The sequence below is a fragment of the Bufo bufo genome, chromosome 4 (assembly GCF_905171765.1).
Source record: "Bufo bufo chromosome 4, aBufBuf1.1, whole genome shotgun sequence".
In the NCBI taxonomy this organism is placed as follows: Eukaryota; Metazoa; Chordata; class Amphibia; order Anura; family Bufonidae; genus Bufo; species Bufo bufo.
Window position 1 is genome coordinate 622,266,494 of NC_053392.1, and position 13,179 is coordinate 622,279,672.

The following is a 13,179-nucleotide window of genomic DNA, read 5'->3' on the forward strand; positions in this document are numbered from 1 at the left end:
AACAAGGACTGTATCAACATGGGCTGAAAGACCACTCTGCCAGGAAGAAGCCATTACTCCAAAAGAAACGTAAAAAAGACAGAATAATGTCTGCAAATACATACAGGAACGAAGACCTACATTTTTGGAGACATGTCCTGTGGTCTGACCAAACTAAAATTGAACTTTTTGACCATAATGACCATCGTTACGTTTGGAGGAAAAAGGGAGAAGCTTGGAAGCCTAAGAACACCATCCAAACTGTGAAACACGGGGGCGGCAGCATCATGTTGTGTGGTTTTTATGCTGCAGGAGGGACTGGTGCACTTCACAAAATAGATGGCATCATGAGGAAATAAGATTATGTGGAAATACTGAAGCAACATCTCAAGACATCAGCCAGGAAGTTAAAGCTTGGGCAGAAATGGGTCTTCCAAATGGACAACTGCAGCGAGCTGCCCCCTGGGTCCTATTAGAGGGTTGGTACCCAGGTGTGGGAATGGCCGTGTGGTATAGGGAGGTCTAAAATGTCCCTTTATGTTGAGTGCGAGTGTCACGGTGCTCCTACCTGGATACAGATGAAACCCCAGGCTCTGAAGCAGACAAATAGGTAGTAAGTGAGGGATGAAAGAAGTAACTTGAGTCCAGACCTGGTATGAAGTTCAATAGCAGCTGTACTTTGGTAAACTTTCATCAAAAACAGTCTTCAAACTTTGTCTTGGTCCCAGCAGGCTTTAGCATTAAAACTCTGCCAGGCAAACTCAACTCTGCTACATCGGTTGCTCTCTGACTCTTCTGTACTGACTGTCTAAACTTGGTTACTTGGCTTCTTCTTTAGGCTGCAACTTCTCTCTTTGTAGTATGTCTCTTAATTAGGCCAGGGAAATCTCCTGGCTCCTGAGGCTCCAAACTGTGACCTCCATATCCAGCAGAGCTGAAGGTGCTCTGGCTGGCTTGGCCTCAGCACGTCCAGCAGAGACGTGACCAGCACTTGCTTTCTTCCCCTAGCAGGGGGTAAGCTAGACTGCAACTAAACTTGGACCCACCCTTCCTGCAGGAAGTGGGACTCGCCCACTCCTCCACAGAGAGGGGTTTAGAATAAAAAATGGAAAGCTCCATTCTATGTACCTGTAGCTCTGCCGTGTTTGCTGCCACCTGCTGGTGAATCAGGCACATTACACATGAACATAAACAGTTGCAAAATAGGAAATGCACAGTGTTTGGACCTGAAATAAATACACATGATGACATGAGGTTAACCAGTAAAGTGGTGATGCATCTCTGGGGCGTCACACAATGACCCGCAGCATACTGCCAAACTGGTTACAAAGTGGCTTAAGGATAACAAAGTCAATGTTTTGGAGCGGCCATCACAAAGCCCTGATCTCAATCCTATTGAAAATTTATGGGCAAAGCTGAAAAAGCAGGAGCGAGCAAGGCGACCAATATCCAAAAATTTATGAAATGTATGTAAACTTTTGACTTTGCAGAAAGTAATAAAAAATGCCTTAAAAAATTCTCTCTCTCTCATTATTCTGGCCTTTGGCAAATAATAATAATGATGGTAATCCTAACTGAGCAAAGACAGGAAAGGTTTAATCTGATTTCATGTCAGATATTGAGAACAACATGCAGATGTGTCTTCTTATATAGTGTATGGAAACGTCTGGTAGATAGATAGATTTGTTCATCCTGATCTTCCTGGTTTGTGATCTGGCAGCCCCTGAGCGCCTACTGAAGAAGTGATGACAGGGACCTCAAACACGAGCTCTCTAGAAAGATCTTTTTCCCTCTGGGGTGTGACCTCTGATCTCTGTACCTTAATATGTTCCTCCACAATTCTAGACTTTACCCCTGAGACCTGCTCAGGACCTTCCTGCCTTCCTACCCTCCCTGGCCCTTCAGGACTATATATATCTCCTTTAGGCTGGCATCCATGTGGCGTTCTTCCCCCCCCCCCCCCCACCCCTCCCCACTCCTCCAGCATCTTACATGGATCTTCCATGTCCTGAACAACAAAAAGGGGGATGATACACCTTATTCTCCTCCTCTCCCGAAACCCCCCACCCAAGCGACATTCCCTCCGATGACAAACGTTGAGTGTTGATCTGAGGATTTGGCATGTCAGCCGGTGTCTACACAGGCTTAAGTTTCTATTATTATGCCCGGGATTATCAGGACGGTGCACTGCTAGAGAATTACTGAGCCAATCTGCTTCACCGCCGCGCTCGCCCCTTCGATTCGCACCTAAATTCTCCTTTTGTTTTTAAAATATGGGTTTTATTTTTGTTTGGTTAAGGCGCTGGGAAATGTGCAATCCCTGAACTATCCAAAGAGAGAGAGAGAGAGAGAAAAAAATCCCTCCCAGGCTGCTCGAATCTTTCTTCTCTCCTTTCCCAAGCTGTGGAAGGCTCTGCCATCTACAGCACTCAGAGGGGATCAGAGCACATCGCTCGCTTCTTCTCCAGCTTGTCTTTGGCTCGCTGCGTTCTCATCTAGCTCTGCTCTATCCGTCGTGCCTGGCAGAGAACCTCAGTGCCCACCATGCAGGTGGCAACCTTAAGACCCACCTAATTACAACATCTAAGGAGGCTTTTTTGTTGTTGTTGTCTGGTGGTGGTGGTGGTGGCTTCTCCAAAATCTGGAAGCATCGAAGGGAAGTGAGTGGCTGATGTGCTGCATGCTCTGCAGTTTGGATCTACTGTACTGTGCAAGGAGTCCTCAGGATTCTCCAATGTCTCTCGCTCTTCTCAGGATCCTCTGCTGCTTGGTTGCAATTTCTCCCTGATTTTTTTTTTTTGGTCCCTTATTTCGGAGCCGAGGACTGGATTGTGTTCCGGCTGCCTTCCTCTAGGATGCATGGCATGTAAACAGCCTGGATTGTCTCTACACAAGGATACATGTCACTACTCCAAGGTAAGAGCTTCTTCTCATCTCTACCTTGAGGAAAGTGATTGAAGAAGTTTGAATTGACAATTTTGTGATTTGACTATGAAGGGAGGGGATTCGATTCGACCTCGGTCTACACCGGTGGGTATTCTGTGCGGGCAAGCTGAATTATTATTTTTTCTTTTGGGGAAGGGGGGGGGAACAAATGGTCTATAGGGTTTGTTCAATGATGAGGATGGTAATTAACCCCTTCATGGCTATAGATGGGGTTACTGTGTATGTTATGGCATCTGAGCTGTAAATATATATATATATGGGGGAGGGGGGGTTCAATGAGATCGGCTGGAGGTGTCAGACACTTTGAGATGACCACAGGCGTGTGGCAGTTCATGTATGTTCTGTGCTCGTTAGTCATAACATGCCATGAAGTGTTATCATGGAAGGTATAAGGTTTCAGGTTTTTTACTCTTTTTTTTTTACGCTTATTTTTATTTCTACCGAAGAATAAACATCATAATATTGAAACTGATATTTTGTGGTTTTTACGAGGACTGATCCCCAAAAACTGTAGGTTTATCTTCCATGGATGGTCAGGGGGGGCAGCTGTCCGGCGCAGGGGTGCTGTGCCCTGGAAGGGTTAACAGTGAGTACCTAAGTATTTGGGGTGGGGGATAATGATTTTGGTTGCAGCAAAACAAGAAAATTAATGTGTGATGGTGGGGGGGGGGGGGGGTAGAGACCTGTGCAGACAGGATGGAGGAGGCTGCAAGGTCTCTGGGTAGTTTTTGTGATGGTTCCTCGGGTGACAGGAGATGACTAATCCTTGCCTGGTGGTCTCATCCTTGGGGCGCAGCGGGTCAAGTACGTGGCGTATACAGGGTTTGCACTGATACAGGTAAAGGGGGGGGGGGCAGCAAATCGGGATGGAGCCTTCTTCATATTGCAGCTCGCCAGTTATCTAAGTATGTGCAGCACAAGGAAGGGGGGCACGACCCTCGCATATGTTTCTATAGAGTTTAGACCTTTGTGTTAACCCTTCACACCGCAGGACCGTGATATGTGGGTGTAAGTGGCCCCTAAGGTATGCCTTGTATGCTCATGTATATGCACTGCACACTCTCTAGGATGTTAGCCCTGCGATCACTGGGGCTAGTATACTGGGAGTTAATGGTTTTATTAGAACTGGCTGATTGCTGTGGGCAGAGTGGGGAGAGAGAGAGAGTGTGTGAAAGAGAGCGAGAGAGAGTGAGAGAGAGAGAGAGCAAGAAAGAGAGAAAGTGTGTGTGTGTGCGTGTGTGAGAGAGAGAGAGAAATAGAGAGAGAGGGAGAGAGTGTGTGTGTGTGTGTGAGAGAGAGAGAGAAAGAGAGTGAGAGAGAGAGCAAGAAAGAGAGAGAGAGAGAGTGTGTGTGTGTGCGTGTGTGAGAGAGAGAGAGAGGGAGAGAGAGAGAGTGTGTGTGCATGAGAGAGAGAGGAAGGGAGAGAGAGAAAGAGGGAGAGAGTGAGAAAAAAAGCGAGACAGAGAGAGAGAGTTGTTACAATGTTGCAAAGTACATAAGTTGATGTTTACATTTACCGGATACAATGTTGATGCCTGTAAATAAATAATAATCTCTATATAAGCTGCATCCATCAGACTGAGGCTTTATAGTAAAAAAAAACTATTCACAAAATATGGAGCTGAATAATGAATTCTGCTCCTGAGGAGTTGTGACGGTGAGCTGCACTGTAGATGGACTTTCGTGTGGTAAAATTGGCTGCATAGACATCCTGAGGTGCTGGGGGGAGACTGCAGAGGAACTGGGTGGGATGCATCGCACTGTGTCACCAGGGGGGCATTCATGACTACGTGCCCTATATACATTGAGCACATGCTGCTGCCCTCTCTGTACAGACATGATATTTATCCACCATCCATCAGTTGCGTCAGTGCAGAACTGCAACCCTTGGCAGATATGCTGGGACTTGTAGTTCCATGTTAGATTTCTTAACCATGTTCAACAAGTTCACAGAGCGCTCCATGGATCTGCATTCTGCATTGGTGTTGCAGCCATTGCTTGCTTTGCTGCCACCCTCTATAGCTCAGGTCTTCCTGCAATAAGGCAGGACATGTGTAGCAGGTTATGTAGAGAGATAGCAGCCTGGCAATCACATACTGACACATTTCATTTTCATGTTTGCTTGCTGGAGTCTTCTCCCTGATGCCCCCTAGTGACTAATGTTAGATTGCAGGCGATGGGATGAGCTGAAAACAAGTGTTCAGAAAAGGCAGTTGATAGAACGGGTCATTTCATCCATATTAATTAAGATATTAAAAATGTGATCACAACATTATTATATGTTATAAAATATATGCAGAATCCGGGGGGGTTAATATGGGATTGGTCCCCTCTGATGGAATCACAGCCCCCAAAATTGTAGGAAGATGTTCCACTAGATTTTGGGATTATTTTCCTTTGCAAGTTGCAATCTTCCATGAGGTTGGTGTCCCGGCTCTGTGACGATCCTTCTACGTCAATGGGACAGAACACGTGAGATATTTCTGCACAGGATATGCACGCACAGGATAAAAGCCTCCCCCAAGCCAACTCATGGAGGACCGCCACAAAGTCAGAGATTCCTGGAGAATGGAGCACTGACATGGGGAGAAAAGCCCAAAGCATGGAAAACAGGCCCAGAATGTGTTCTACTCACAAGATAGATAGATAGATGTGAAGGAAAGATGGGAGGAAGAATAGATAGACAGAAGATAGATGGATAGATAATTGTCACGATGGGGAGTGGGGGAAACTCCCCACCGTACAATGAAGAGCAGACGAGATAGCAACTAGGCCTGGGAGATAGGATAAAGAAGCAGGTCACCTCCTATTGCTTCCCTAATCCTCGCCCTGACTCCTCACCATATGAGCGGAGCTGGATGGTACGATGGCTCATACCCAGGAACCTCGGACCCTGAGTCGCCCTGATATTCCCTCAAATAGAGAAAGAGCTGAGATGACCTGTTCATCCTGGACATGGATGAACAGGAGTCTCATCGGCCTAGCTGCAAGGAAAGGGGCAGGCAGTGCACAGCTACAGAATCGGCAGGTAAGAGCCCAAAAACAACACGCACGCTGCACACTGACTTGTGGTTCCCCCTCCGGGGAACCCTGACACCCCTTTTCAGAGGCGACAACAGATAGACAGGGGGGATGTCTAGCAAACATGCTGGACAACAAACACCACCAGACATGTAACAATGAATAGACATCAAACACCAACCCATACCAACAACACTACACATAGAAACATAATTGGAAGGGAAGGCGACACGGGGAAGCAACAGGATGACATCGATGTCCCACTAGGAGGCCCTCACGCTGGAAGATGGCAAATCCAGACCAGGAGCATAATTCCAGCACACACCAAGGCTGGAGTACAACTGACTCCTGGCCTCCAGCCACAGCCAGGTGGTTAACCCCTCACGCACCACGTTGCCCCTGGCAACGGCATGCACGGCAATAGATAGATAGATAGATAGATAGTATTCTGTAGCTTTCCCCTTTGATGTCAGTGAATGAAGCCGCTCACTTCTGGGGAGGATGAAGAGCTGTGATTTATGAAGAAAATGGCACAACCCTCTAATCATGTCCACTCTTCTATGTGTCATACGTGTCTACGTGTCATACGTGTCTATGTGTCATACGTGTCTATGTCATACATGTCTACGTGTCATACGTGTTTCCCTTCGTTCCTTGACATTCTGTTGTATATGAAGGATGAACCTTGAAATGACATTTTCTGTCTGTTTCCTGCAGCAGAACATGTGGGTACCGTGCAGACTGATTATGGCAGGATGATAATGATGGGTGTGATGTCAGTGTTCCCAGTATTATCCGCTAGTGCGGTTCTTTCTACCCCGGGCAGCGTGGGATGGAAGTCTGAAAGGTCACTGGGATCTGTGGGTGAAGAGTTCAGTGTATTCTGGGATGAGTATTAATGATAATACTACAGTGCAGTATTAGGCCTCATGCACACGACAGTGTTTTTTCACTGTCAGTGATTTGGCTTCAGTGGTCCGTGTCCGATTTTGCTTCAGCTGTGTTTCTTTGTGTCTTCCTTTTTTTTTGTCTGACAGGGGAAAAAAGGAAGGTTAATGAAAAGTGTAATTTTATTGCACCAAGGTCTTGTAGAAAAAAACGGACACGGATGACATACCAGTTGTGCATCCGTTTTTTTTGACGGACACATTGACTTGAATGGGTCCGTCTTCCGTTTTCCACTGACAAGAATAGTACAAGTTATATTTTTTTGACGGACTGGAATCACGGATCACGGACGCGGAGAAAAAACTGAGGACTATCAGTTTTTTTTCACAGCTCCATAGAAATAGCCCTTCCCAAAGATCATTCCTGGTTTCTGATTTGGTACAGTGTTGTAGCCCCACCCCCGAGGAACCTACTGATGGATTAGGGGCTGTTAGTACACAAAGCTGGAAAACAGGGGCAATCACACACTATAGATTAATATTTTTTGCACTTTGCTGACTCTTCTGACTACATCTCAGGGTAATAACCTCCCATAATTTTTCACATCCTCCATTGTCTTTAATGTCTTCGGATAGTTGCAATTCTTACCTTTATGAAATTTTTCTTGCTATTATTAGCCTGACAACGCGCCCCCTGTGCCCAGCCGAGCGTGCAACGATATGGGCCACCGTGCAGCCCCAGAATATCACAGGCTGCGGTGTGACTCCCGCGTGGCAGCTTTGTAGCTGCGTCTCACCACCTGTCACAATACGGGTCACTGACGCCAGCTCCACCGCGGCTATAGATCATTCTGAGAAGAATCAGAAAAGGTTTCCGCTGAAATATGTGACGCCAGAAAATACCGGCGAGATGGAGGAGCCTAAAAATAACTGCACATTGTCCGGGTGTCTGAAGGTCATTGCCTTAAAGGGGAAGTGTCCAGAAACACCAGGAGTTGGCAACAATGTAACAAATTATAACCAGAAATGAACATTATTATAATAATATAATATCCTAAAAAGTCCCTGTTCAAAACCATACAATGTATATTAGGGTCGAGGCTACCTGCACACTTACGTTGTCCGGCAGAGGAACTTACTACCAGAATTAAACGGATCCGTTTTGATTTTGCACATCAGGATGCATTCGTTGTGCGGATGTGCGGTTGTGTGGAATCAAAACGGAAAAAAAAGGATCCGTCACCAAATACATTGAAGGTCAATGGGTGACAGTAGGAGCCTAAAAAAAACGGATCCATCACAATTGACACATTGTTTTCAGTGCCAGATCCGTTTTTTTTTTTTCCCATGTTGATGACCGGACACAAAACCGTTTTGTGTCCGGTCACAAAGCGGAATGCTGCCAGAACGGAAGACATCCTGATACATCCTGAACGGATCTCTTTCCAATCAGAATGCATGAGGACTAAACGTAAACGTTTTTTTCTGGTATTGAGATCTGTTATAGTCTATCGTTCTGCTTATACTGTGAATCCTAATATATGAACAGAATGCTAGAGCTACAGTGTAGACTGACACACTGGGTAAAGGGTTTTCTGGGCTTATACTGTGAATCCTAATACATGAACAGAATGCTAGAGCTACAGTGAAGACTGACACACTAGGCTAAGGGTTTTCTGGGCTTATACTGTGAATCCTAATACATGAACAGAATGCTAGAGCTACAGTGTAGACTGACACACTGGGCAAAGGGTTTTCTGGGCTTATACTGTGAATCCTAATACATGAACAGAATGCTAGAGCTACAGTGTAGACTGACACACTGGGCAAAGGGTTTTCTGGGCTTATACTGTGAATCCTAATACATGAACAGAATGCTAGAGCTACAGTGAAGACTGACACACTAGGCAAATGGTTTTCTGGGCTTATACTGTGAATCCTAATACATGAACAGAATGCTAGAGCTACAGTGAAGACTGACACACTAGGCAAAGGGTTTTCTGGGCATTTCCAAATTATGCCGACCCTTTTTTTTCCCAATCTTGGGCAATTTTTTTCTATAAACTGTGTCTGTGTGACTCAACATGTGGGACTGCGCGAGCATCATAGAAGTGGATGGAGTGGTGGTCACGCGTGCACACTACTGCTGCAGTCACATGGAGTCCCCCATGTGACTGGGGGTCCGTCCTAGGAGTCAGATCCCAAGCAATCAGTCACTCATCCCCTATCTTGTGGTAGGAGATAAGAAGTCTTTTTTTTTGTTGCCAAAACTCCTTTAAGGAACTAAGGGGTGGGCAGGGTGTGGAACATCTGCCCCATCCCCACTCTAGGACATCCAATTAGACAATAAATCTATTGGTAACGTTTGCAGTACCCTACGTGACCATCGGGTGTGCTGTGACCTATAAACGTGCCCATAAGCAGCAGCAAGACAGTGCGGTATTCTAGAGCACCACCTAGTGGTAGAATGTGTACTGCAAAAGCTTACATGTTGTCCGTGATAGGCTGCGGATGTTCATGGCACCCAGCAGATACTAACAAGCTGATCTTCTGCAATATCCTGATTTATTACCATAATAAACAACAATGTACAAAAAAGCTCAAATTCGTAAACCAAACAGTCCACGAACCTCTATCCTCCTCTGATCAGTCCTCGTACCTGCTGATTTCTTTGCTTTCTCTAGAAGGATAAGGCTTTTAGCGTCTTCCACTTTCTTCTGCAGTCGGATATTACATTTAGTCGATAATGTATCATGTTTTATTAATGGGATGAGCGAGAGATGCTTTTGTGGTTGGCCGTTTACTGGGGGGGGCACTAATAACAGTTTTTAGAACGAGCTTTGATAAATCACCTTCTTCTGTGACATCTACTGACTTCATGGAGGACTGTTCAGTTGGCTCCAGGTACCGTACCTGTTCTGCATTGTTCCTGGTGCTGACTATGCACAGGGTCCTACAGGATTTTGGATCATGTCTGTATGGTTCCTTCCGTGGTGCTCCCCTCCCGTTATACCACATGATGCTGAATGCTATGAGCCATGCGGTAGGCTCCCGTAATAGCTGTGCCAAATAAAACCTCTATACAGCTGCCTAAATGTCAGCGCTATACAGTCCTGCTACTGTAATAATATAATATACAGTGCCTGAGGCACACAATGCCAATACCGCCATTTAACAAACAGGTCTGGTCGGAGTACCAGAGGGTCCTCCGGGGGCCCAGTCTCTCAAACCAAAGTGGGCCCTAAAGGTCCAGTATCTAACCACTTTCTATTAAGGAAAGTTCCACGTATTGGACTCCGGAACTAGACCTTTCAGATGAGTTCCACGCATCGGACTCGCAGCGTGAGTATGCGGCAGCTCCCGTCCTGACCTCCCGGCACTGCAGGGGGTCGCATAGCATTATACTGATTTATGATGCTACGTAACCCTTAGAGGTCTGGAATGTATTGAATAACACTGACAAGGGGTTACATAAGCATCATAAATCAGTATAATACTATGCAACACCGTCAGTGCCGGGAGGTCAGGACAGGAGCTGCAGCATACTCACGCTGCGAGTCCGAAAGCCGCCTAAGGTCTAGTTCTTTGACTCAAAACCTATCAGACATTATTGATAATACAGGGCTTGGGCCCCAAGAATGATCTCTGGTGGGTCCAAGGCATCCCAGTCCGACACCGGCCACATAACAGCAAAGTTCTGCAACTATCTCATAGACTTTGCGTTTTTGAATCCTCTCCATCTTCAAGATCCCTGCTTGCTGTCAGTGAATGTGACAACAGTTTGCAGTAACCCTGTGCACAGCTCCTCCTGCTCTCAGATGAGACGTGGATACAATTGTATCCAGTCTGGACAAATAAACATCCTGCGCTCCCGACTGATACATTGTAACAAACTACCACAGAGATTTGCAAAGCCGATGCGTTCAGCTCACGGAAGGATTGTCTGGACTGGTCGCAATGGTAGCAAATGATCAGGACTGGCTGGCACTGGATAGCAGTCAGTGAATTTAAACAAGAGTCTTTTCATTCACTGACAGCAAGTAACTACGATTGAAAACGACGATGAAATGAAACATAAATCCAGAAGCCGCCTCTTCAGTATACGGTATATACAGTATATACTATACTCGTTCCCAGTGTCACTACTATAAGATGTGTAACAGAGAGGTAGGTCCTCCGTCTCCTGACTAAACAATAGGGAGGTTGTCATTGATTAATCAGCTCCAGAAGACAAAAGCCGCCATATATTATAACACCCCATATGACAATTAGCGCCAGTGTAATTTATTGGAGCAGTAATAGAAATATTACTCTATAGTCAGAAGATTGGATGATTTGTGGCCTTATTTATAGATTGAGGCGGTAGAATAAGAAGTCTTGTATGAACTGCTTAGACCCTGTTCACACCTGCATTGTGATCGATGATGAGCAACAGACACCAGCGGCTCCCGACAGTGTCTATCTTCATAACCATTTGGGATATAATAATCTCTCTTATATTGTAAAATATTAGAGGATAGGGTTGTGCTCCTCCTCACCTTCCAGCAGCGTGTCATCCTCCTTTCCTCATCTCCTGTATCTGTTCAGAAACCTTCTCGTCACCCAACAAAAAGTCCATGGGACAAAAAGGAGAGAGAGGAGGGAGATGCAGCTGCAGAATCCCTCCCTCAGTGTCTGATTGGCCCGAAGCACATGCACAGTGCTGACATCACACCAGGAAGAGCACGCCCACTCAGCATGTACGCAGTGCTGACATCACACCAGGAAGAGCACGCCCACTCACTCAGTATGTACACAGTGCTGACATCACACCAGGAAGAGCACGCCCACTCAGCATGTGCACAGCACTGACATATCTACAGCATAGTTACATCATATATAGAATATCACTTCATACTTTATACCACAGTCCAAGGCTTTCAAGTATTTGATATATAGAAGAGATCTGATGCTTCCCGGCCGCAGAGAGGGCAATTAGTGCTGGTTATTCTGGGTCTGAGCAGGTCGGGAGCCCGATGAGGTTATAACGATGCTGCTTTAGAGGACATGGGAGCGTTCTCACCATAAATATTTCATATCCGATACATTGTATATTCCTGGGTAATTATATTAATGGAGAAGAGCTCCTCGTGTATCGTCTGGAACGTCTTCAGCTCCACTCTCTGTATTTGGAGAGGAGACAATTGATTCTAAAATTGGACCTGAATTTTTCAAAAAGTTCTGATCGAAATCATGAGAGACGATAACAAAATCCTGTGGATCACCCTGAACCTTCGTATCCTCAGAACATGAATAACTACGTACAGAGAACGAGAACATCTCGCGTGCGGAGGATTCCTTCTCCATTCTTGTCACAATAACCTGGAGTTTCTCTTTAAAAATCTGAGGAATCTGATGTCAATTGATGAGCGGAGACATAAAGAGGTCTTTCTAATGACATTTTCGTGGAAAGTGAGCTTTCTGTGCAGTCGTCGCCCTCCATTTACATTAGGACAATTGAAGAATGAGGGCGAAGGGCTGGATCCAGGAAGGGGGGATAAAGGGGTCTCATTTTAAGGCCTTCAGTCTAATGTATATGAGGAGCTCCCGACACTTCCCCCCCATAGATGATGTCAGGAGGGAGAAGATTTGGGTGAAATTTATATTTTCACTCAGTCACTCCTCTTGTTCTCCAGGGAGATAACCCACCTCCAGAAGTGTCTCCTCTCTCCGCACTGAATGTACATACACGCTGGGCTGAATGTCGATGTGGAAGATGGGAGTCGAGAGGCAGAGGTGTCAGCCGAACAATTCTTAATTTTTTCCACCACTGGGCACCCGACCCCATTTATATACTGATGCCTTCCTATGAGGCCTTAGACACCAAGGCCGGGGTGCAACTGCTGCGCTCCAGTTCTGTACCGCTTATGGCTACATGATGCGTCTGCATTTTACCGCTTACAGCTTTGCATCTGCCTTGCTCCCCCTGCAATACTCAGCTACAGTCCTGCTCTGTGCCCCCTATAGTATACAGCTACTGCGCTGTGCCCCCTATAGTATACAGCTACTGCCCTGTGCCCCCTATAGTATACAGCTACAGCTTTGTGCCCCCTGTAGTATATAGCTACTGCTCTGCACCTCACAGGTATACAGCTACTGCTCTGTGCCCCCTACAGTATGCAGTATAGCACCCTATAGTATATAGCACTACACAGTATGCAGTATAGCACCCCACACTATACAGTACCCCACAGTATATAGTAGAGCAGTATATCAGCCCACAGTATACAGCACCCCACAGTATACAACACCTCACAGTATACAGTAGAGCAGTATAGCACCTCACCATATACAGCACCCCAAACTA

At 46.0% G+C, this 13,179-nt stretch overlaps 1 protein-coding gene across 2 annotated transcripts in view; it reads left to right on the forward strand.

Moving 5' to 3' along the window:
* The first annotated feature begins 2,151 nt into the window (after positions 1–2,151).
* LRFN2 (leucine rich repeat and fibronectin type III domain containing 2) overlaps positions 2,152–13,179 on the forward strand; it is a 562,124-nt gene continuing 551,096 nt past the window's right edge. The window contains exon 1 of one of the 2 annotated variants that reach the window (XM_040430756.1): positions 2,152–2,895. The gene's annotated coding sequence lies outside the window, so the exon portion shown is untranslated. Of the gene's footprint in view, positions 2,896–3,692; positions 3,764–13,179 lie in introns of those variants that run through there. The other variant, XM_040430758.1, reaches the window with a different exon arrangement.